Source organism: Furipterus horrens, unplaced genomic scaffold, assembly GCF_987537825.1.
Source record: "Furipterus horrens unplaced genomic scaffold, mFurHor1.1.pri manual_scaffold_6, whole genome shotgun sequence".
Lineage (NCBI taxonomy): Eukaryota > Metazoa > Chordata > Mammalia > Chiroptera > Furipteridae > Furipterus > Furipterus horrens.
Window position 1 is genome coordinate 13572645 of NW_028327176.1, and position 26175 is coordinate 13598819.

General features: G+C 39.6%; 1 protein-coding gene across 7 annotated transcripts in view; it reads right to left on the bottom strand.

The window, feature by feature from the left end:
* The window catches only part of NCOA1 (nuclear receptor coactivator 1), a 196419-nt gene extending 170975 nt beyond the window's left edge, over positions 1-25444 (bottom strand). For all 7 annotated transcript variants that reach the window (XM_090280977.1, XM_090280976.1, XM_090280979.1 and 4 more), the window contains exon 1: positions 25104-25444. The gene's annotated coding sequence lies outside the window, so the exon portion shown is untranslated. The remainder of the gene's footprint in view (positions 1-25103) is intronic.
* Positions 25445-26175: the final 731 nt, after the last annotated feature.

Here is a 26175-nt window from a genome sequence, read left to right on the forward strand (position 1 = left end):
CTGCCCTAGAGATCTCCAGGTTCTCAGTCCCACTCAACTTATGGGCCCACCCAAGCTGATTTTCCAAATGAATGGCTGGTCTGGCTCTGCTTCACAACTTCCTAAAACCTCTCAAGCAAGCAACAGCCAGCCTTAGTGAGTCCACAGCCCCCATACCTCTTTCTAAGTGGCCCCAGACCCAGCACTAGCAGCAGCCACCCTGCAGCAGAGCACCATCACCCTGCCCCTGCACAGCTGATCCTCCACAGAGGGTGGAGGTTGGTGGCAAGAGGTCACAGCCAGTCCTTGTAGCTACTGGCCTCGGTAAATCCCTCCCATTGACCTGCCAATAATAATCAAGGCTCAACTACAAGAGGAGGCTATACTCAGCCCATATGAAGGATGTACCTCAAGTACCCAGCTTGAGTGATAGGGGAGACTGTGCCACTGGACCCTACAGGACACCTACTACATTAGGGCACACTACCAAGACGGAGTCAAAACATCTCTACCCAATACACAGAAATAAATACAGGGAGGCTGCCAAACTGAGGAGACAAAGAAACATGGCCCAAATGAAAGAACAGCTCAAAACTCCAGAAAAGGAGCTAAATGAAATGGAGATAAGCAATCTATCAGATGCAGAGTTCAAAACACTGGTTATGAGGATGCTCAAGGAACTTAGTACCTCAACAGCATAAAACAGATCCAGTAAGAAATGAAGGATTTACTAATTAAAACAAAGAACAATTTACAGAGAAACAACAGTAGAGTGGATGAAGCCGAGAATCAAATCAGTGATTTGGAACATGAGGAAGCAAAAAACAACTAATCACAACAAGAAGGAGAATAAAGAATCCAAAAAAAAAAAAACAAGGATAGTGTAAGCAGCCTCTGGGACAACTTCAAGAGAGAAGAAAAGGAGCAAGAAATTAGAAATCTATTTGAAAACACAATGAAAGAAAATTTCCCTAACTTGGTGAAAAAAATAGACATGCAAGTTCAGGAAGCACAGAGTTCCAAAAAAGATGGATGCAAAGAGACCCACTCCAAGACACATCATAACTAAAATGCAAAAGGTTAAAGATAAAGAGAGGATCTTAAAAGCAGCAAGAGAAAAGAAGTTAGTTACCAACAGGGAAGTTCCCAAAAGACTGTCAGCTGAACTATGAATAATAAAATGGCAATAAATACATATTTATCAACAATTGAATTTAAAAACAAACTAATCAAACAAGAATAAGAAAGACATAATTGTGGATATGGAGAGCATTTTGATGGTTGCCACATGAGAGGTGTTTATGGAGGAGTGGGTAAAGTGAGGGGATTAGGAAGTATAAGTAAGTAGTCACAGAATAGCCATGAGGATGTGAAGTGCACTATATAATAAATGGAGCAGCCAAAGAACCTAATGCATGACCCATAGACATGAACAATGGTGTGAGGACTGACTGAGGGAGTAGGGGTGCTGGGTGGAGAGGGGCAAAGGGGGAAAACTGGGATAATTGTAATAGGATAATCAATAAAATATAATTATAAAAAAGACCCATCAAATATCAACAAATGTGGCAGAGAGACAAAAAACAATCTATTTAACAGCTTTAAAATTGATGATAAAGTACACCTGAAACTAATACAAAATAGTATTGAATGTAAATTGTAATTGAAAAATGAAAATTTTAAAAGATGATAAATAATAATAAATATAATACTAATAAAGAATACATTATGGTTTTTTTTTAAAGCTGGTCAGATGCATAAAGATAATTGAACGACGGATATTAAGGAGAACATGGAAGGACTGTCAATGAAGATGTCTTTTGAAATGAATGAATAACCCAAATGCAAATAATCTATGTACAGATGATCATGACCATACATATAACTGCTAGTAAAATACATTATTCTGAATTAACATATGCAAAATGTGAAGAGCAGTGCCTGGTATATAAGCACTCAAAAAAGTATTCACTTCTACTACTATTGCTTTATAACACCCACTGTTTGTAATTTAAACAAATTCTAAATACTCAATCCTACGCCCCCCCAAAAGAGTAATACATAATTTAAGATAAATACAATCTAAATGTATTACCTCTTTCAGATTTCTTTAAAAGATTCGTCCTCTAATTACAATGATGTGTTAGCTTATAAATTACCAGAGAACATTATTATATTGTTATTGATTAAAGTTTTACTTTACACCTTTTTTATTCTTTCACAATCTTTGCCTTCTTCCAATCTGTTTTAATATCTGGCCAAAACCAACCCTCAATGTACACTTTGATTATTGCATCTCCTTAATCAGGTGTCCTTCTTCCTCCCATTTCTACTCACACCCCTGAAATTAGGATCCATCCTCTAGCTCCCACAAAGTTGGGCACTACAACTGGTATATTGTCTTTGTACCTTCAAAATGCTTCTAACATGTGCCTTTATCAAATACCATTATAATAACTGTTGCTATATCTACTGCCATTATAGTCTGAGAGTTTCCTGAGGACAAGGTCCACATTTCCTTCATTTTTAGGAGGCTGTCACACGAAGCCCAATACTAAAGTCTTCCAAATATTTGCTGAATGAATAACTCTATCCTTCAGAAATAAACTACAAGGCAAAAAAATTAAATATAGTACAACTAGATGAAGTAGTATACAATTAAAAATGAAGTCATCATGAAAACTCAATAATGACTAATCCAGAGCCTGTAAATCTGCTGTGATAAAAAGCAATAGATTTGGAGTCAGTCCCAGCTTTCACGCATTCATTCAACAAATAATTAATGAGGATACTTTAAGTTAGGCACTATTCTGTCCACAGAGGATTTACATTTCAGTACGAAGAGGTAAACAATAAACACAATAAAATAAGTAAAGTATATAGTATGTTAGAAGGTGATATTCACTAGGGGAGGAAAACAGGAGGAAAGACTGTAAGTAAAGAGGGAGGGAAGGGAAAACTTGTGATACTAAATAGGATGATATAAGTAGACCTCCTTTACTCAAGGTGAGATCTGAGCAGAGTTGAAGGGGTTGAGAGATATCCAAGAAACTGCCAGAATGTTTTCCAAAGTGGCTGCAACATTTTACACCCCCTTAAGCAGCATATGAAGCTTCTAATTTCTTCACATTCTCATCAACACTTGTTATTATCTGACTTTTTTCTAGCCAGCCCAGAGAGTGTGAAGTGTTATATCATGGTGGTTTGGATTTACATTTCGTTGAAAGTTGTTTTTCCATGCTCTTAACAGTGTCTTTTGAAGGTCAGAAGCTCTTAATTTTGATGAAGCCCAACTTATCAGTTTTTCCTTTTATGGATTATGCCTTCTGTGTTCCAAGAAATCGTTGCCTAACTCATGGGTACAAAGCTCTATACTTTTTTTCCCTAGAATTGTTAGAAGTTTTAGGTTTTCTATTTAGTTCTAAAATTTGGAGTTAATTTTTTTAATGTAGTACAAAGTATGGCTCAAAATCCGGTATTCTGCATGTGGAAATCCAACTGTTCCAGTACCATTTGTTGAAAATGGTACCTTTGTTAAAAAATAATTTGGCATATGTATATGGATCTATTCCTGAACTCTCACACAGAGTCTAGTATAAAAAGTACAAACTCAAATCCCTACAAGAGCCTAAGTAACAAAAACGTGTAAATAAGAAGTTTAAGCCAATAGGAATAAGTGGGACCTATATCTCTACTAACATAAATATTACTAACATTTCACAAGGGTGGCCATTAGTTTTGTTCAGTTAACAGCTTAATAAACATTTTGTCTTTGCCCCCCCTCAATTAAATGAAGGAAAAACCTATTCATATTCATAAAGAGAAAAATAGATTTCACAGATCCAGGTCCACTGTGCCCTTATAACATGCAGAGCAAGGCTCAGTCTAGTCGCCACCAAGCAGCAGCACATAGGAGGTCATAACTCACAGGGTGACATTACCAGCTGGCCAAGCTGATACGCCTATTCCTCAGTGACAGAACTAAGAATAATGATTTTTCTCTAGAAGGAGATTCACTGAGAGTTTCATTTGTTGTTATGTGTTTTTATCTCCTGATCCAATGAATTAAAATATAATTATTAGCTGGGGGAAAACACACCAAAAAATACTGAGTAAATTATAAATCCAGACTGTAACTTTCAGAAGTCCACCAAAATATTAATAGCTTTTGTCTAGGAACAAGACTAGATATGGTTACTTACTTTCTTATTTTACTTGCTCTGTGCTTTTTTTTCTTCCTTCTACTCAAATATTTTCCCTATTTTCCACAATATTCTGCTTTCCTTTCATAATATAGGGGGACAAAAACAAGCAAGCAAGAAAGCAAGATAGCCTTCCTCCAAGTAACATAACATGCATCACTTTTAATCTCTCAAAATGCCAAAGGAAAAATAAATTTAACAAAGGGTGCCAAAATAAAATACTCTCAAAATAAATTATTCCTAAATGCACCTTTAATAATTTAGAAACCTCACAGGAAACATGTTTTTAATAACAAATCTTTTTAATAAAAAAGAAGCTCCTTCTCAATGCTAAACTAGATTTGACATCTGTAACTTACTCTAATGCCTCAAATTCGAGCTGGGGTCAAGACATGATAGTCTCCCTTACTTCTGGCTCACACACTTGTTTCTTAATCCAATGAACAGGTACCATCTCTGTCTTTAAACTGTGAATAGTTAATATAACTATGAGTTTTGCAGATTTACCTGACATTCATTACAGTAAACCTAAGCATGTTTACTTTTTTACTAAATGACCATAGATGTTTTTCAATGTCAAAATCTAAGCCATAAAAAATTTAACTTTCTATTTGTTTACATTTCATTATCCAGTATCCTATACTAATTTTATTAATTTATTAATATTATTCATTTTAAGTCACAATTGCCAGAGACTAGAATCTTGCTTATTTTACTTGCTCCACATAGAGTTCAGTCAAATAAAATACAGGTAATGAAGGCTATTACCAATGCTTACGTGACTATGTTATTGCCAAGAAATTAAAATTTGCTACTTTTCAACTAAATTGATTGAATGAATTATAGATGTCTTTATATCAAAGCAAGTTAGCCACAGATCCTGAGCCACACAATTCCGGGAACCTGTTCTTGATGGTACGTATAAAGGTTTCCTTTCACAGACCAAGTGCTTCTAGACTTGGCCAGAGAAACTGCTGGGCCTAGAACTAACCAGCTCTGAGAGAGCCCAGGAAGAAGCTGAAAGCCTTCCTGTCTCAGATGCTGAGGGCTCTGCTCTAATAAGAGGTTGGACTATATATGATCAACAAACTTCCTCCTAATTCTCATAATTTATAAGTGCAAAGGTTAATATGGCTTTGGTAAAGAAATTCCATTGAAGACCAACAAAATACTCATTAGCCAAGAGGCAGAAGTGAAACTAATGAACTGGCAGAAAATCACATATTGATTAAAATATTCAATGAGGTAAATCTGAAAGGCTTGCCGATGTGTATATTTAGAAGATAATGGGCTTTATCTCTACTACAAAAAGAATTGGGATCTCCTCATACCATACAGAAAAATTAACTCAAAATAGATCAAAGACCCAACATAGATCAAAGACTCTTAGAAAAGAAACAGGCATTAATTTCCATGACCCTGGTTGGGCAAAAAATTCTTGGCTATGACACCAAAAGCACAAGAAGGGAAAAAAATAGATAAATTGAACTTCATCAAAATTTAAAACTTTTGTGCCTCAGAGGACACCATCAAGAGAGTAAAAATATAATCCACATGATGGGAGACTATCTTTGCAAGTCATATATCTGATATGGGAATTATATCAAGGACTCTTACATTTTAATAATAAAAAGACAACCAAATTTAAAAATAGGGAAATGGTTTGAGTAGACATTTCTCTATGAAAGATATCCAAATGATCAAAAAACATATAAAAAGATGTCCAACATCTTAGTCATGAGGGAAATGCAAATCAAAATTACAGTGAGGTGCCACTTCACACTTACGAGGATGGCTAAAATCAAAAAGTCATATAGTAACGAGTACTTGCAAGGATATGGAGAACTCAGGAACCTCACACACTGTTGGTAGGATGCGAAATGGTGCAGCCACTTTGGAAAACTGTAGTTCAACATAATGGTAAACACAGAGCTACCATATGGCCCCACGATATAACTAAAAGAAAGGAAAACATATGTCCATGCAGAAACTTGTACATGAAAGCTGATAGCACCATTATTTTTTAAAAGATTTTATTTATTTATTTTCAGAGAGAGGGGAAGAGAGGGAGTAAAAGAGGGAGTGAAACACAATGTGCGAAGAGAAACATCAACCAGTTGCCTCCTGCATGCCCTCTATGGGGGCCTGGCCCACAACACAGGCAAGTGCCCAAACCGGGAATAGAAGAGAAAATCCTTTGGTTCACAGGCTGGTGCTCAATCTACTGAGCCACACCAGCCAGAGCAGCAGCATTATTTTTTTAAATGTTTTATTGTTTATGCCATTACAGTTGTCCCATTTTTCCCCCTTCACTCCCCTCCACTTCCACAATCAATTCCCACATGGTTGTCCATGTCAATGGGTCCTTCATGGATGTTCTTTAACTAATCCCTTCATCTTCTTTCATTCAGTCTTCACCTCCCCACCCCCTCATGCCTCTGGTTCTATTTTGCTCTCCATTTTGTTCATTAGATTTCTCTTATAAGTGAGATTACATGATATTTGTCTTTCACCAACTGACTTATTTCGATCAGCACACAAGTCTCCAGTTCCACTGTGCTGTTGCAAAAGGCAGGAATTCCTCCACTGTGTAAATGTACCATAGTTTGTTTGTTTTTTTATCCACTCATCTAATAATGGACCCTTAGGCTGTTTTCAAATCTTGGCTATTATAAATAGCTCTGCTATGAACATAGAGGTGTATAAATTCTTTTGAATTGGTGTTTAGGGATCCTTAGGGTATATTCCCAGCAGTGGAATCACTGGGTCAAAAGGCAGTTCCATTTTTACTTTTCTGAGGAAATTCCATACTGCTTTCCACAGTAGCTGTGCCAGTCTGCATTCCCACCAGCAGTGCACTAGGGTTCCCTTTTCTCCACATCCTCGCCATCACTTGTTGTTGATTTATTAATGATAGCCATTTTGGTAGGTGTGAGGTGATATCTCACTGTGGTTTTAATTTGCCTCTCTCTGATGCCTAGTGATATTGAGCATCCTTTCATATGTCTATGCGCTCTCTGTGTGTCCTCCTTGGAGAAGTGTCTATTCAGGTCCTTTGCCCATTTCTTAATTGAATTGTTTGTCTTCCTGGTGTTGAGTCATATGAGTTCTTCATATATTTTGGAGATTAAACCCTTGTCCAATGTACTGCTGGCAAATATGGTCATGATAGCCAGAAAGTGGAAATAACCCAAATATCTGTCCATCAACAGTTGAACAAATGAACAAAATGTGGCATATCCATACCACAGAATATTATTTGGCCATAAAAAGGAATGAAGTACTAACACATGCTACAATATGAATGAACCTTGAAAACACTATGCAAAGTGAAAGAAGCCAGATGCAAAGGTCACGTATTGCATGATTGTATGGGATTTCTTCTTGGGCTAATGAAATAGTCTGGTATTATGGATTAGAGTTATATAATTTAGTGAATATACTAAAAGCCACTGAATTGTGTACTTTAAATGGATGACTTTATGGTATGTGAATTATAGCTCAGTAAACATAATAATAAATAAAAAAAGATGGGGAATCGTTCTTGGGAATACCACAATGAAACCCTAGATATTTCACATGGGAAATATAATATGACAATATAAATCAAGAGTAGCAGAAGAATTACAAGGAGCATATTGCCAAGAAAATGTTTCCAGGTCAAGCCCTGGGCTTTCTGATAAACACATTACCAAGGTTTAGCAAAAACAAAGCACAGAGTGCTAAACTCTGCGTGTCTGTGCCAGACAGTCATTAGTCCTCAATCACAACACCCTCTGTCACTAAGCTGGAAATGGTTATAGATGTCTTCTCAACACAGTTCTCCATGTGCTCATTACCAATTATCATCACAAACTGCCAAAATACTAACTTCACACCCATATCTTTTAATCTATTACACAATTATTAGTAATCAGCACTTTAATGGTTTTATTAATCATAAAACATTTCAGAATACAAAAAAGACATTAAAATAATTTTAACATATATACCATACCCACTATCCAACTAAAGAAATATAACATTACAAATTCAGTTAACACTCTCCCTACTTTTAATATTTATCCTTTAAGAAAAAGAACTGTGACTATACTCTTGCCCTTTCACTTACAAGTATCTATACTGAGCCTACACATATGACCCATGAAGTAAAACTAAGACATCACAATTCACCCAGACTCTTAAATGTCATGTGTCAATGTTCACTTATCACACAAAAATTTCTATCACTGCCAATTTTAATAAGAGAAGAAAATTCTCCCACATGTCAACAGCAGCAGTAATGGAAACAGAAGTCAGAAAATGACCAGAGGGTTCTTTGCATCCAAACTTTTCACTATCATTTAGCCAAAGGAAAAGGCCTCTGACTCTCCACCTTCCCCAACACACTTTTCATTTTAATATCTATAATATTTTTCAAGGCACCTTCACACACAATTTCTCATTTACCCTACAAGATGGATAAGGCCCCTAGCTATATTTATACCCCCTCTCACCAATATAGGAGAACAAAGGGATTAAGAGCACAAGACTGGAATCAAGCAAGGCTTGAATCAGCCAAGTGAACTATAGTAAACTATAAAGATGCCTGGGTTTACAGGGTAGTTATGAGGATTACATTCTACAACGTAAAGCACTTAGCACAGAATCTGGAGTAAAATAAGCACTAAATGAATGGTATCTGCTGCCGCTGTTGTTGCTGTTAATTATTTAAGTAAGATCAAACAGCCCCTAAACAAGGGAGCCGAGACTGAAACCTAGGTCTTCTCTGATTTCATACAACACTGCTTCATTCTCAAGCGGTCATGAGGAGTCCAATGTGCACCGAGGAGATGCTGGCATTTCCATGCAATGTTCCCCTTTCTCAGCTAGACACTTCAGGGTTTTAGGAATCAAAAGTCAATAGCAATACCAACAGCTGCTAACATCACAAAAAGACAAGACATTATACATGTCTCACAATACCATCTATAGTCATATTGTGCCTCCCCCCAAATTAAACCTTAATCAAGCTTCTATATCAAACTTCCAATTTACAGGGTATATAGAGGGTAGAGAAAGAGGTTAAACTAAACCAAAATTCAGGCTGTAAGAAATTCTACAGGACAAATCAGGTATTCAACAGATGAATTACAAGGAGTGAGAAAGAGAAGAAGGAATCTAAAAATTTAAAGAAGACTTAAAAGACATTTCAATCAATCCTGATGTCAAAATTTTTTTTTTGTTTTAATTCCCTGCCCTCCCAAAAGAGACAACAGCATCAGCCCCAGTACATCTGCTTAGGAGAGAAAACATGCTAGTGATATAACTAGAATATTTGGGAATATTTTATGCTTTGGTACATTTCCTTTTCCCTTGAAAATCAATAAGTTAGCATCATAATTTTTAAAAGAAAGGCAGTAACAACACATAAAGTTTTTACTCTGTCTGTGCTACACCTATGATAAAAGTCTTATTTGAAGAATATTTTTTAAAACTAAGGGTTTACAAGTTCTTAAAATGACAACCCCCCCCAAAAAAAAAACAATGTACAAGAGATGACTGAAGCAAAGGTCAAGGGAAAAAACAAAGAACAAAAAGTCAAGAAGAAACACTTCTGTAATAATTAAAACTTAAAAGAAAACCCACACTATCAACAGGATTAGCTGTCAATAGTAACCTTCCCAGAAGTAACCCATCCCATGATGAGATTTGAGATATCTTAATGAAAATTATAGCACTTCCCTATCATCAGGAAGCAGTCCACAACTTAAGGTAAATTAAATGAAAATTAATTTGAAATTTCAACATGGGCACATGCTGTAATGAAGATTACTCTTTATTGTCATATTATTCCAAAAAGGATTTGAGACAGCTTATAGAATACATTGGAATTAAAAAGAAAGAAGTGACAAGAATGGAGCGAAGAAAAAATAAAAGAGGAAAATAAGAGGAAGTCAGAGGTAAATTCACACAAACTACACGCCACAAGATTCTACATGTTGTAAGGGAAGAGCAGCACATTTGACTCCGAGCTCCCTCACAAAGAGGGAAATACCACAGGTTATAAGAATCATGATGACACCCTAACTGGTGTGGCTCAGTGGACTGAGTGCTGGCCTGCAGACCAAAAGGTTGCTGGTTCGATTCTCAGTCAGGGCACATGCCTGGGTTGCAGGCTAGGTCCCCAAATGGGGGTTTATGAGAGGCAACCAATTGATGTTTCTCTCCCTCTCTCTCTCCTTCCTTTCAACTCTCTCTAAAAATAAATAAATAAATATTTTTAAAAATCATAATGGCTAAGTAATACAAACCAGCTGGTCAAAGGAAACATAGCTTTTCCTGGTACCAAGATCTGGAAAAAAATTACTATATGGGTTCTAATAATGATGATGATAAAAACAAAAGCACCTTGAATTGTACATTTAAAAACAGTTAAGATGCTAAATTTTATGTGTATTGTACTACATTTTTTTTTAAATGGGGGGGACTAAACAACAGCAGAAGCCTGGGCCAAGCATGGTCTAAGCATTCTATACATTTAAATTCACAAAACTCTCCCAACAACCCTGCGGAGAGATAGGTACAATGATCATCCCCATTGTATAGATGAGAAAACTGAGGCACCAAGAGGGTAAGTAACACACAACTAGGAGGTCACAGAACCAGGATTCAAGCCCAAGAAATTGGGCTCCAAAGCCCACACTCCTAACCATTACATAAACTCTAATCCATAATGGTGTCTCCCTTCAGGCAAAACCATTTGCTCTCAGCTAAAAGTATATTTGTCCAGGACCTATTAGCTCATTTTTTGTTCAATCTTAGTCCTGCAGATCAGCCACTAATAGCAATAGTTACGGCAGCATCGACAGGACACTGAGATAAAGGAGATTAATATCCTCACAAGATTTCTACAATAAGAGGAGTCCTAAATTTTATAAAGCTGTTTAATAACCCTTAATAAAGGCTGATTGCATTACACCAAATAAGAATTCTGTAAAAGTAATTCTACCCCAGTCTAAAACAACGCAATCAATACACATAGCTTTCTGATATTCTGGCTTGATCCAAGTAAAAACTCTGATTGTTTCTAGCGCAGTGTATTAAATGTATTTATTTAAGCAATTCTCAAAAAGAATTATTACTGATTACCACGTTTTTAATAAGAATTGAGCAACAAAGTTAATATCCACTTGCTAGAAGGAAGCTATTTTATACGGACAATTACAGAAATACTTTCACAGTCAGTCAAGTGGAGAATGAGGTTAATATGGTCTTATGTAAATTAAGGAACCTAACCACTAACGATGTCTAAGTGTGCACCAACCCACCTCTCCCACAGATGGGAGCCAAGGAAGTTACAAGGCCAAAATTTTCCTCTGAAAGAGGTTCTGATTCTGTACCAATGGACAAACTTCCAACTGAATCCTGAAGTTCTATACCATTCAGTATAGTCACAATGACAGGTCGCATGCCCATCTCTTGGCCAAGGGGAAGGTTACTGTGACCTGAAACAGGGGAGGGAATACTAGACAGTGTAACAGCTACTATATAATTCACTACAGAGACTTTCACCTTTTAACTTTACGCATATACTTCCATTCATCTGAATTTGTTATTAGAATACAGCCATGTGTTACATACATGCTTTATTTTTTAATTTCAAAAGGAGAAAATTGTTGGAATGTAGTCAGAAAGAAAGCATAAGGTCTAAAAAGTTCATGGTTGATGACTTCAGGAACAAAACTGAGGGAAAATAAGCCTCATGTTTAAGTCTCTAGGCTTCCCAGTCCTGAACACTTGTCCAATACTTTAACCACCACCCAGAAGTCCTTATCAAACCAAACATTAAAAGACAAATGAAAAATGGAGAAAAAAAACTTTAATTAGTAGTATGTTGATAAGAAGGAGAGAAAGACCTCCAGGGACCTAAGAAGAAATTTTATGAAATCTTCGGACAGCAAGAGGTCTCCAATGGTATCTGAAAGCCCTTTATATTCTCCCTCACTTTTCTCACTCGATAATCTTACCGGCCAAATAGTGTATGTATTGTAGAAAAGCTCGGATTTACTGAAGCCAATCACTTTCTACCTGTTTCAAATCTCTACTCTAAAGATGATAGCAAAACCACCTAAACTAAACAAAACAATTTACAATAAGTATCCCTAGAGACATTAGTAAAATTTCTCATTTAATTGTTCTAAACACTACCATTCAGCACTACGAGTTCTCTTCACAAATAAATTTAGTGATAAAAATTCCATTTAGCCCTGGCTGGTGTCGCTCAGTGGACTGAGCACTGGCCTGCAAACTGAAAGGTTGCCAGTTCGATTCCTGATCAAGGCACGGGCTTGGCCTGTTTGGCTGGCCAGGTCCCAGGTTGGGAGCACATGAGAGGCAACTGATCTCTCACACAACAATGTTTCTCTCCTCTCTGTCTCCCTCCCTCCCCTCCTCTCTAAAAATAAATCAATAAAATCTTTTTTAAAAATCCCATTTAGAATGACACACAAAACCAATTCCTCTTTATTTCAATAATTCCAGGCAGGGCCTACTGGTTCTGATAGCCACCTCCCTAAAGAAAGCAACTGTGCTTTGGTGAGGCAAAGGCACTTACTGCTCACCAAATAGCCACGTTCTTGCCAGCATCTCCTAGCCCCTTAAGTAGTGTCCTGTTACTACTTTTGGTTATGAGAGGAAGTGATATGGGTCACTTCAGGGCCAAAGGCACAGTAACCAAGGAGGCTCTATTTCCAGACAGTGCATCAACTGAACTTTATTATTTTAATTATAGAACCTTTTTTCAAATTCCAGGGAACTATGCTATCAGCACCACTCCAAATCCTACAAATCTAAATCAAATTCCACTTCCTCCAGGACGCCTACCCAGACCATCCTAGGCTCCAAGGCGTGATCAGTAACACACTTAGGTATGTATACCGTGAGTAAAGCACTATGAAAGCACTGTGGTACTGGCACATACCTAGCATAACAAATGGCCTGTACCGTCTCTAATTTACAATGAGGTTGGGGGTAGGGGGAAGACACATGATAAATAAATTTCAAGTAAGAGCTAAAAATAATAAGTGCTAGAGGAATTGCCACATATCTCAGTTAGCAACTAACTATACTAGTTATATATGCCCATATGACATTTTTAAGATTTTTTAAAATGCATGGATGATTTAAAGCAAATGAGACTCCCTATAGGGATTATAATCTCTTTAAAGGGCAGAAGTCCTAAGATATAACTTCATGGTACCCCATATTACCATTCAAACACAAGTATTCAACAAAAATTTATTTTATTGAGAAGAGCGTGTTAAAAAATTAAATCCGGAATGTAGTAATCTTCACGACATTAACAATTTGTGTCTCCAGCACAGCTAAGGGGAGAGAGGAAGGAACACACCTTTTTCTGTTACCCATGGCAGGTGGAGCTCTACTGGAGAACAATGAGTCACAGGCTCCCCCAGGCCTGACGGCCAACTTCTTCTGTTGTAGGACTACATAGGACTACATGCTCTCTGAGCAGTATCTGCTTTCCAATTCAATTGCTCAAATACCCTGAAGTGGGTAAAGAGAATCCCTAGATATTCTGTATGAGCATTCTAGGCACACACACAAAAAAGGTCTATTTCTCTAAATTAATAATTAGCATTGTGAATTAACCAATATGACTTGCCAATATATTTTTAAAGATATTATTTATTCATTTTCAGAGAGGGGAGAAAGGAGAGAGACTGAGAGGGAGAGAAACATCAATGTGCCAGAGAAACATCAATTGGTTGCCTCTCGCATGTCCCAAACTGGGGACCTGGCCCACAACCCAGACATGTGCCCTGACGGAATTGAACCAGTGATCCTTTGGTTTGTAGGCCTGCACTCAATCCCCTAAGCACACCAGCCAGGGCTGACTTGCCAATATTTTAATTTTATGTAAAACACTGCAAAGGACAAAGTAGCCCTTGGCTGCTTGGCTGAATGAATTGAGCACCAGCCTACAGACCAAAAGGGTGCTGGTTCAATTCCTGATCAGGGCACATACATAGGTTTCAGGCCAGGGCCCCGGTTAGGGGCATGTGAGGCAGCTGATTGATGTATCTCTCACACATCAATGTTTCTCTCCCTTTCTCCCTTCCCCCTGTCTAAAAATAAATAAACAAAATATTTTTTAAAAAAATAAAGTCAACTGATCCATTAAAAATAAAAATAAAAACATGATCTCCTTTTGCCATTCTTACAGCCTAATTTGGGAGATAAGATACATGAAAACAAAAAATTCCACACATTACAAGGCAGTATAAAGTGTCAAATGAATAATAAGGAAAATAAAAATTAAAAGAGTTCCCAGAAGGAAGAGGTTACTCTCAAATTTTATAGTCTGAACATTTAAAAAGCCTGGTGGGAGGTAGAATTTTTAAGAGTATAGGCTAGGCTAAGGGAGAACATTCCAGGGAAAGGAACATATAAAAAAGTAGAAACCGAGAGGCCCAAGAAATGTTTAAGGGATAGTAAACTGACAATTTTATTTTAAATAGCTTATTGGGGAAGACTGGTGGGAAATGAGGGGAGAAGAGCAGGTTGGTGCTGGGCACTGGGAAGCTTTAAGTGCCAGGCTAAGGAACGATTTTATCTTGACAGAGCGAGGAGTCACTGAAGAATTTTATGCCAACTTAACACAATGAAAATAAAAATTACAATCAGCATCCCAAAACAAAATTAGGACAGAATGAAAAAGAAACTCACTGGGGCCAATGAGACCACTTTGGTTATTACCCAATAAGTAGGTCTCAACTAGAGCAATGACATTGAGGATTTTTTTTTTTTTTAAGGAACAAATCTAAGGAGCTCAAAGCTTTTTTGAAAAGTGTTTTTAGTGTATGTCATATCAGACTCTAATGACTCTAGAAAGCTGAGATTCAGGTGCTTCAAAGAAGTTAGAAGCAAAGCAACTGTGAATTCCAGCCTTCCCAGCAGGTCTCCCTATACTTGACTTGATACTGGGCTCTTCTATGTATTCCCATCTCCACACTCACAAAAGCCCACTCTTTTTTACCAGGGTTTGGGGGGAACAGAAGTGGGAAATGATATATAAAGCAGCCAAGTGATGATGGCCAGGCAGTTATGCAACAAATAGAGCTCAAACATCTGTAAAGGCCAAAGGCACTGCAATCACATCTATTACAAAATGGAAAAACAGACTGCAAATCCACTCATACTGCAGGCTTGAGTAATGACATCAGATATATCCATCAAACTTGGCAAGAGGGTAAGAATGGATGAATGGAGTTATTGAGGTCTCAGTCCGTAACAAAAGTTTCTTAACCTTTGGAGAGGTCATGGACCCTTTTGGGAATCTGGTAAAAGCCACAGACCCTCTCTCCAGAGAAATGCATAGACTCACAAAAACTTCACATACAATTTCAGTGTTCACATACTCCCTAAAGCCTATACAGAGACTCTTAGTCCATGAACTCCAAGAGTTCTTACTTAAAAACCTGTGATATAAAAATCATAACCATTTTTATCATATACCCCAAAGACTAAAATTTTTTAATAGAAAGCCATATATGTATATTTATTTATAATTTATATGTGTACATGACACATCAGACCAATAAATTGTATATCTTGTAAAGCATACACAAAAACAAAAATTTTAAAGAATGACATTTATTATAATAAAATAAACTATTTTTAAACATTTATTTTACTTACTGATGACAGAGATTTGTGCTCTTCCTAATAAGTATTAGGATATTATACCACTGCTTTTGGTGAGAGTAATGTGATTGAACATGGTTTGTTATTTTTTCATTTTTCTTTCACATTTTGTAATACAGCAACCTGAAAGTCTGGTTCTAAAATTCAGTTCATTTTTATAATCAATAACTATTTTATTTAATTTTAATGGTTATCATAGCCAAAAAACAGACTTCACACAGATGAGAAAAATGAAGGGAAGAATTGCATCACTTGCTGCACTAAATAAAACACAATATTCAATTTTCGATCCCATTCACCACTTATGCAAAGGTTTTTTGCTAAAATTCAACTAGTGTATTTCCATATTTCCTGATGGCAATCAGTTGTTCTTACTAATTAATCAGATGGTATTAGCTTTTTATATTTTCAGCCAATTGGCTTAAAACCACTAAAACTCCTCCTTTACAAGGTTTTTATACAGGTTAGAAAATATTAAAGTTAATACACATCATTTTCAGCAATTAAATACAATAATAATGTACGTAGTTCTAAATACCTATTTTCAATAACCTCTTCTATAATATTGACTTTTATTTTGTTTTTGAAAGGTAGTTATTTTTTGAGTCACTGTTAAAAGCTTACCATCATTCCAAAGAGACCTATTAAGAGTGTTTATTTTTCAAAAATATCTGCTAGGTAGCACACAACTCACAGCCACCTGTCACAGAAAATGTCAGCAAATTTGGGACATTTAGTTTTTGTGAAAGAAAAATGAGTCCATGAACTCCTTAATTTAGACAACTCTTAAGCCCTCTACCTCAAAATGACCAGTTAACTTCCATAGAATATTATACAGATCTCCCTACTGCAATACAATTATTTCGGGTCTTTTAAAATAATAAATCCAAAAATCGAATTACCTATGTCCCTATAAACGGTAAAACATCACAACAGACTGACTGAAAGTAGAGAAACTTCTTACAGACCTCAAATTTCCCAGATCATTTTATGTAAGCCCTACTGTGGAGACTACTGCTCTGAATGTGCCAGGGCTCGCAAGGGTCAGAACTCTCTATCAGTGCCTTCCAACTAATTTCCCTTGCATGCTACCAAAGTTTATGGGAGTTAGCTTTAACAGTTCTCTCGATTAGATTGTATCCACCTCTGAATTAGCACCAGTTTGGGGAAAGACACAACGCAGCACCTTCTGGGGCAGCCGTCGTCTTCAACACTGGACCCTCAGTGTAAGGCTGGGCTGGCGATTCAGTCAAATAGTAGGGATGGAACAAAGTCCAAGACTCTTTATGACATATCCTGCCATAAGTCCTTTTGTAAGATGGCGAGGCAGAGCTAAATCAGTGAAATAAATCATGAACTATGCTGAGAGCCAGAGGCTTCCAACTTGCATGACCAATCTTACTTTTACAGTGAAATAGATGTATTTATACAAGGATACAACATTTTTACACTTAAAAAACAAGTCCACTGCATCCTCTTGAGAATACCAGATGACATTACATCATTAAAAAAAAAAAAAAAAAAAAAAGATACTGCAGCCCTGGCTGGGTCGCTCAGTTGGTTGAAGCATCATCTTGATATGCCAACGTTGTGGGTCCAATCCCATCAGGGCACATGCAGGAATCAACTAATGGATGCATGAATGGGTCGAACAACGTATCTCAATCTCTCTCTCTCTCTCTCTCTCTCTCTTTAAATCAATAAATAAAATATATTTTTTAAAATAGATACTGCCAGTGAAAAAGATTTTGTATTAAGTACTATTGAAGAAAAAAGTCTGTTTTCAAATATACAAAAATGAGTTAATAAGTTTCCAGTGTGATAAATCTTACATATGGAATCATTTTAAATACTATGAAAACATAAATTTGGAACTATAAAAACCGTCTAAAAAGGAGCCACATAAATTTGGAAAACTGACATTTTTCATTTTCATCGGGATCTACTTAATTCACTGTGTCGCACCACCTGCCTCCATTACAACCCTTCAATGTCTTGCTACTGCACCTAGGTTGCCTGGTTCCTTTCCCTCCCCCACTATAGCAGGTACCACACTCCTCCTTTCACCTTTGCTATTTAATCTTCCTGAACAGACTGCTCTCCTCACCCTCATTCATATAGAAATCATCTTCCGCCTTCAATGTTCTTGTCCACCATGAAGCTCCACAAAACTTGCCGTCATCTCTCTCAGAGAATAATTACTTCCTTTCCTGAATCCTCTCTTAGGTCATAATCCCCTTAAGAACAGGATCTATATCTTATTTAACTTCCCTATCTTTTAACAACATAGCACCTTGAACAAAGTACTCAAATAACTACCTCTTGAATGAATGATTGAGTGACTACTTAGAAATGCAATTAAGGACTTCCTGTAACATCTGGAATGGAGAGGGAAGTATGAAAGACTCTGCAGAACAAATAACTTTTCCTTTGTTTCCTCCACACCACCAAAGTAAAGCCACTATTACACCTACAGGTGCTTTTAAAGAGCAAGGACATTTCATCCTTCAACTATTTGGTCAAATATGGTGTGTTATCTTTATATACACACACACATACATTCACAATAGAATATCTTTAGTTAATGAAATCTATGCTAGATAATAAAAGCATGTAAATATTTTAACCATATAGGCAAACTAAAAATGTAAGATGTAATATACTAAAGCTATCAGAATACGATCAACCACTCAGAATACAGTAGAAACATAGAGAATGAACAAGCAATTTATTCCAAGTGGAAAAAAAATAGCCTAAGCTTCAGCTATTTACTAACAAAACTTGAGAGGCAGTATTTTATTGCTAAGAATCCAAAACCAACCCTTCAAAGATAAGCTTACCTAGACAGAAGCACCAAAGAATCAACATTACTAAAGTACAAAGGTGAGATAAGAAACAGCACAAAAATCTTAAAGTGCCACTTTCATTTAGTAACTGGGATATACGGCACCTGGGTCATCCGAAAGCAGTGAGATTACAGGAGTCCCTCACTGCACATCTGCAGAACAGAGTCCAGAAAGGAAAAGAGGCTACAAATGTGACCAAGTGTGGCAAACGTGCTTGGAGAGAAGCCATTTTTTAGGTATGCTTGTGATTTCAGGTCAGAAGACCTGGACTCAAATGTCATCCTGGATCCGTACAGGCTGTGCAATCTTACACCAGTCACTTAGCCTCCCTGAGCCTTGTTTCCTTGCTTATAAAACGTAGTGTGCAGACCAAGCACAGAACCCAAGTACACTGTATCTCAGAGACAGCACGAACAAGTATTTGTGACTCTGAATGACGGCCTTACAAGAAAAGCAGACATTTCTCTCCAGATTTTTGTAGTTTTTGAGCGAGCAGTTTTAATTAAGTCCTTATTACATTATTTGACAGTTAAGTTTTTAGCCAAAATATAAAAATACTCCTTTCCTCCTGACTTATACATTACTCAAAACCTTACTCGAATTCTTAAATTTAAAATCTCTTCACAATACCTTTCAAATACAAGAAGTAACTCTAGTAAAGAAAACTGGAAGCCAAATACCTGGGTTCTTGCCCAAGTCATGCCACTACTTACCCATGAAAAGTATTATACATGCCTGGCTTTAGTCTTCTCATCTATAATATTAAGGTTGTCCTAAATTACCATTAAAGCCCCTTTACTCTAAATGTTTTGGTTTATCGCTTCTCAGCCTTTTGGCTAAGATCAAGCTGTAAATGTTTTGGTTCATGCCACCTTAAGAATGTCTTAATCTAATTAAGAAAACCAATACTACATACACTACAAAAAGAGTCACATGAAAAAAAGAAGGAAGAAAGAAATATATAGAATAAACCGAGTAACTGATGCTAAGGGAGTGATAAAAATCAAACTTTCTAGAGAACACACCAGCTTTGACTCTGTTTTTAAAGTCAAGAGATAAAGGAAAAGGAAATACAACTTAAATAAAGGAAACAAAATGTACAAAATCAAAGAATTAGGATGTCTATGTGTGATTATACGCCTTCACTTGCACAGCACTTTACAGTTCACAAAGCATTTCTGCGTATGCAACCTGCAGCAAATCTTCTGATATTAGAAACACAATAACAGTTTAAATGATTTACATTTAATAAAGTCCACAGAGTCTCCACTAAAAACAATAACATCAAAAAACATTTTAGAAAGGAATTTCTTTCAGCATTTGTATGTAGGATGAATTAGAGGCAAATTCATGCAAACAGCTATAAACAGACAAATCATATAATTTTAGCACAAGAAGAATGTAAAATCAGACTAATATGCTCATTTAACGATAAACTCAGGCCCACAGGGTTGATGTGACATTCATTACTCTATGTGCAAACTGACATGAGGACCAGATGACAGAACCAGAAATGAGAGAGGTCATACAAGAAACTGCAAATGAAAGATTCAGAGAATTTGGTGATGGGTTTAGATTATGGAAATTAATAAAGTAGTATTAAGGTCTTACTATGTACCAATCATTATGCTAGACACACCTCGTTATTTAATATAAGAAGTTAAAGATCACCATAACATGAGGGTCAGTGCACTATTCCAATTTTAAACATGAAAACCTGAGGTTTATTATGGTTAAATAACTAGCCCAAGGTTATATATACTAAGTATCTGGAAGATGAGGACACCATCCCCTGTCTGAAGTCAAACCTCCATTTCCAAAACAAGCTTAAAAACTGCCTCAAAACTGTAAGCTTAAAAAGTATCACTCAGGAAACACTGGATAATCCCGTGTTTTTATGATAGAATTCTGGTCCTGTTAATAGGTGTATTTCACCTCTGTGCTTGCACCTATGTTTAGCAATATGGTCTGTCTGTTACCAATGGTCAGGTTAAAAATTTCTTAATAAATCCCAACTTCCCCACTCTCTACAATGAAATAAATCCACAGGGAGTGATTAGCTCAAAATATTAATAGTGTATCTAGCCATGGCTGGGTGACTCAGTTGGTTGGAGTGTCATCCCATGCACAAACAAGGTTGAGTTTGATACTGGGTCAGGGCACATACCTAGGCTGCAAATTTAATCCCTGGTCAGGCACGCATGGGAGGCAACCACTCAATGTTTCTTCCTCTTTCTCTTTCTCTGGCTCTCTCTCTCTCTCTCTCTCTCTCTCTCTCTCTCTTAATCTCTCTCTCTCTAAAATCAATAAACATATCCTCAGGTGAGGATTTTAAATTTTTTAAGTTAAAAAATAGTTTAAGAATGAGGATCACTAAACTGATTAATTTCAAGTCTTCCACAACTCCTTAAGTGACTACGGCTTCTGTTTTGCCATGAGCTATTTATCTTTGAAATATGAAAACTACACCAAGCTTTTCTAAAAGCCTGTCACTTAAAGAAGCCTCAAAAAATACTGTACTGCAGATGGGGGGACGGGGGAGGAAGCATGGATACAACAGCCCACTCTACTTGCACTTCTAGAATTGGACTTAGATGTTGGTGACAGTGTTTTGTAATAATTTCTTTTATTTAATCATGTATCCATCCAGCAGAAATAAAAAGTAATCATTTTATAGATTAATCCAAATACTGTGCACTCACAAAACAATGTCCAGAAGCAACCAAGAATAGTACCCGGTTGTCACTAAGCCTTTCTATGACCCCATATGTTGAGAGGAAGGCACCAAGTCTAACTAAAATATAAAGAAGAGAAAAGGGAAGGCTTGAAAGGACTAGACCTCATCTCCAATGGTAAGAAAAAGGTCAGATACCCTGAGGACCATCTTCAGTGACCAGTGACCAAGGGCCAAGCTACTGGTTAACCTGGAAGAGAAGCAATAAAGAAGTCCCTCCCTGTAGTCTAGTCTGTCCATATAAATAGGAAACTTGTACAGGTGGGGCGAAATTTATATAGTTCTGGTAGATCAGACTGGATAGGGTGGCTCTGTCGTTCAACTCCTGAAACACATGTATTTCACCCAATCCCACACTCCCCTCATAGTCCGATACTTGTTTCTGGATCTCTGCTATGAAAGCACTAGCTGGCCCTCTGAGAATTCCTGTGATTATCATATGTAGAAGGCAAAAACCACTGCCAAGACAATACTGAGCATCCTAAGGATCTACTACACCCCATGACTTAGGGAATTCTACCAGGTGGTGTGTACTTTTACTGACTTCCAATTCTCGCCCTAAATGAAGGCTATGGTAGGCCATATAGTTTAAAACCAACCAACTCCATAAGATATGCAGTATATTCAAACAATGTGGAGCCCTCGGAGAATGAGGCAAAAAAGACAAACTAAATTAAGGAACAAAGGTAATCTTTCTTAGAGAAGGTATGTAAAATTGATGACAAGAGAGAAGAGGGGGCTAACATGTTCTTTAAAAATCAATTACAAAAGATATTCAAAGAATGTCCTGCCTTGACTGGCATGGCTCAGTTGGCTGGGCATCGTCCCCCAAAGCGAAAGGCTGCTGTTTGGATTCCAGGTCAGGGAACATTTCTGGGTTGCAGGTTGGGTCCCTGTTTGGGGTGCATGCAAGAGGCAACCAACCAATCAATGTTTTTCACATGGATTTTTCTCTCTCTTTCTCCCTCCCTTCCCCTCTCTCTAAAAATAAATAATTAAAAAGAAAAGAATGTCCAATATCCTCTCTTCCCCACTCCACCTTTCATCACCTCTACACCGCCCTCGTCACTTACTCAATATTTAGTCCTGGTAAAGACCAATCACTGGATTAACAGGATCAAGAGTACATGCAGAGAACATTCCATCCTGGGAACATCTTTAAATTACTTAGGCTTGTTTATCACCCTTCCCTATAGAGGAAAAGCGTGAAATTTTGCCAACGCTTTCATAATATACACCAGTCAGCACCATAGCAACCCAATCTTCTGCCCACCAAAAGATTAACACATACACAGAGAACGGGAAATCCAACAAAATTTAAAGTTTGACCCTAGACTCCCTTAACAGCTAAATGTCTTAAGTAGTAGCAGTATCTTTATATCACACCCACTTCATGCTACCTTTACAGCTTTCTGGCATAAGCAAATTCTTGGGATTATACAAACTGCTGCTTCTGTTGCCAGTCCAGATTTCTAGAAATGAAACCCTGGAATTGAGGAAGAAAGAAAAACAAATGTTGGCAGAAAGAGGGAGGAAAATGCATTGTCTACCTAATCCCAGTTTAAGTGGAACAATCACCATTAGTTCCATCAGGCACTTTTTTTCAATAAAACCACTTCCCCAAAAATGCAGATCTAAAATACGCCCTTGGCTTACAGCACATAAAAAGCAATTTAATACACAATCCTACAGATTTTCTCAGAAAGAAATGAGGAACAGATTAACTACAAACTATACAAAATTCAAACTTTGCACCTTAAAAATCAAACTTCACTGTCAGTTAAATAAATGTAATAAAATAGCAGTGCCAAATGTCTACAAAAATCAAACCGAACACCTGTTCTTATTAGCAGCACCCCTGCATTTTCTCTCCAGACCATATACTCCCTACTCAGGCCCCTTTCTAGCCACTGTTCCCAAAGCATGAAGTCTGAATAACAAATGGAGGGAAAACATTTCAGACACAAGTTCATAAAACCAAATTAGACCTTTCCACAAAGTACAGTAGATAAAACAGATACACTTCCAATTGTATTTCGTTTATAACAAACAGTTCAAGGAAGCCCATTTATTAAGCTGAATCCCAGCCAACTACTACCCTTCAACCCAAAACTATTGATAGTTGAGAAGCCAAAAGACCCAAGCAAATACTTTCTTTTCACATTATTCTCAACATGAAGAAATCTGACCCCCTTCCTACTACATCACAGCTTCTGTGAAATAAGCTGAGAGGCCCCTTTGGCCAACTTTTTTTTTTTTTTTTTTTTTTTTTTTTTTTGAGACTAACCTCCAACCAATGCCAGAAGAGGAGACACACCTCAAACAAATTTAACCCTTGAAATCCATCCTTTCCACAGTCCCGTATAATCTAAGCTTCCCCCAGCAATGTTTTACACAGACACTTGATTTCTTTAACCACTGAAGTGTAAGCCTCAGCCCTCACCAACCATCGCCACAGCGATGAGTCTGGGCATCTACAAACCGTGCTGGGGCTGCAATTCTCTCAGGAACCTTCATCCACCATCATCATACTCGACTTTAAACAATTCACTGTCTTAAAAGAAAAAAATGTCACCTTCTCCACAAGGACACCTGCCTCTTCAAGGCCTCTACAACAACGGAGAGCCAGGCACGAAAGGCTAAAAAATCCTCCTGCTTAAAGTTTTCCTCCCCACCAAACTCTGCAGCCACAGCACTGTGGACTGTCCTTGTCACACACACAGGCTTTACTGTCAAGCCCTCCGTCTCCCTCTAACATCATCAGCCCATGGGAATGACTGCTTTAAAATAAATAAATAAATAAATAAATAGCCAGGGGGCGGGGGGACCCCAGCTGGGTATAAGGACTAGGGACCCTAGTGTCCGGTTTCTCCATTTCTCTTCCAAGAGTCCTGCCGCCGACCATTAACTACCCCACCTCCCGATCGTCCAATCAGCATGTTTGCTCCCCTTTCCTAGGTCCTTTCGGCAGAATCCCGGGAAGGGGACCCACCCCGAGCCCTAACAGGAAAATCTCACTTATCCATCCCATTTCTGCCTCCAAAAGCCCTCGTAGGGAGAAAGAAGAAGCCAGGGCGCCGGGGTAAACAGAAGCGCCGTCGGAGGCTGCGCTTACGGAAAGGCTCGCCACGGTCATCCCCATTTCGCAGTCCGGGCAAGCGAGACTCCAAGAGGTTAACCCGCCCGCCAAGGTCACCGCGATCGCCGGGGCCGAGGGGCGCCCGCGCCGACTTCCGGCTCCCCCTCTCGGCGGCGAGGAGCGCCGGCGGGCTCGGGGCGCCGCTCCCCACGCCCGGCTGGCTGCCGCGAGCCTCGCGCACCCTCCGCGGATGCTCGCCCTGTCCGCGCTAACTAGGGCAACTGGGAAAGGGGGCCGAGAAGTCGCTGCTGCAGCAATTTCCCTTCGCGGGCGCAGCCCCCAGCTGGTGCCCGTGACAGCTGCGACCTCCGCCCCCTCCAGCCGCGCGAGGCCGAGGGAGAACTCGGGGAAAGTGGGAGGGGGGACGGAACGGAGAGAAAGGAGACCGGGGGGCGGAGGGGCGCCAGCTGCTCCCCGCCCCCTAGGGCCTCGGCGGCCGCGCGGCTCATGACAGCTGCACCCACCGGGAGGCTAAGCGCCCGCCGCCCGCCACTCACCTGCCGCCGCCGCTACTGGGCCGCGCTGACGGGCGCCGCGATCGCCCGCGACCGTGGCGGCGGCGCCGCGGCCTCCGCCGCTCCTCGGGCCGGGAGCCCGCCGCCGCCGCGGCTCTCTGGCCCCCTCCTCCGGAGCAGGGGTCCCCCCGCAGGGGGATGCAGAACGGACCAGGCGCAGGCTCCGCTCCAGGGAGCAGCAGGGAACAGAGCGGCCGAGGCGCTCGAGGCCGCGGTCCAGCCGTCGGAGAGGAGGACTGAGCGAATCGCGTCAGACTCCCGCTCTCCCGGTCTGAAGAACAGGCATTTCAGCCGCTCTCCGCGGCCGCCATGTTCTCCTCCTCCTCCACCGCCGCCGCTGCCGCCGCCACCGCCCCCCGCTCTCGGCCCCGCCCCCTCCGCGCCCCGCCCCGCCCCGCCCCGCCCCGCCCCGCCCGCTCCTAGCCGCCCCGCCCCGCCCCGCCCGCCGCGCTGCCCTGGCGCTCCGGGCGCGATCGGGCAGAGGCGACCTGGTGCCCACGAGCTCCGACGGCGCGCGCGGGGTAGCGCGCTCCCCGCTCGCCGGGCGGCGCAGCGAGGAGTCGCCCCGCGCCCTCTGCCGGCCGCAGGCCCCCGGAGAGTCGCCGCGCTCCCGCCTCGGCCCACGTCCTAACGAAGTGTGGGAAAGGAGGCCTCACCCTTGCCCTGCCCTCGGGGCGTTCCTCCGACTGCTGCCGGGAAGCGGCCTCGAGCCCCAGGGTGCATTCAGCTAGGCCGCCCGGCCTGCAGCCTGCAGCTGCCCTTAACTTCCCGAGAAGGTTGTGGAGCGGCCGGAGGCCGGGGAGGCGTCGCTCTGGGCCTGCCCCTCCACTCGTGTGTTGTATTACTTTGAGCGAGACACGTCCCGCGGGCGTCGTCTTTCATTCTGTAGAATTGGGAGGCGGTTGTCTAGATGATTCCGCAGGCTGTGAGACCAGGGGAAAGAAAGATCACCTGCCCCTGCGTTTTCCAGACGAAAGGATCCGACTGACACGTCTGGCTCTGCAGCTCTGTGATTTGCCCCAAATGCCTGACATTGACCGAGCTTTCCCCTCAA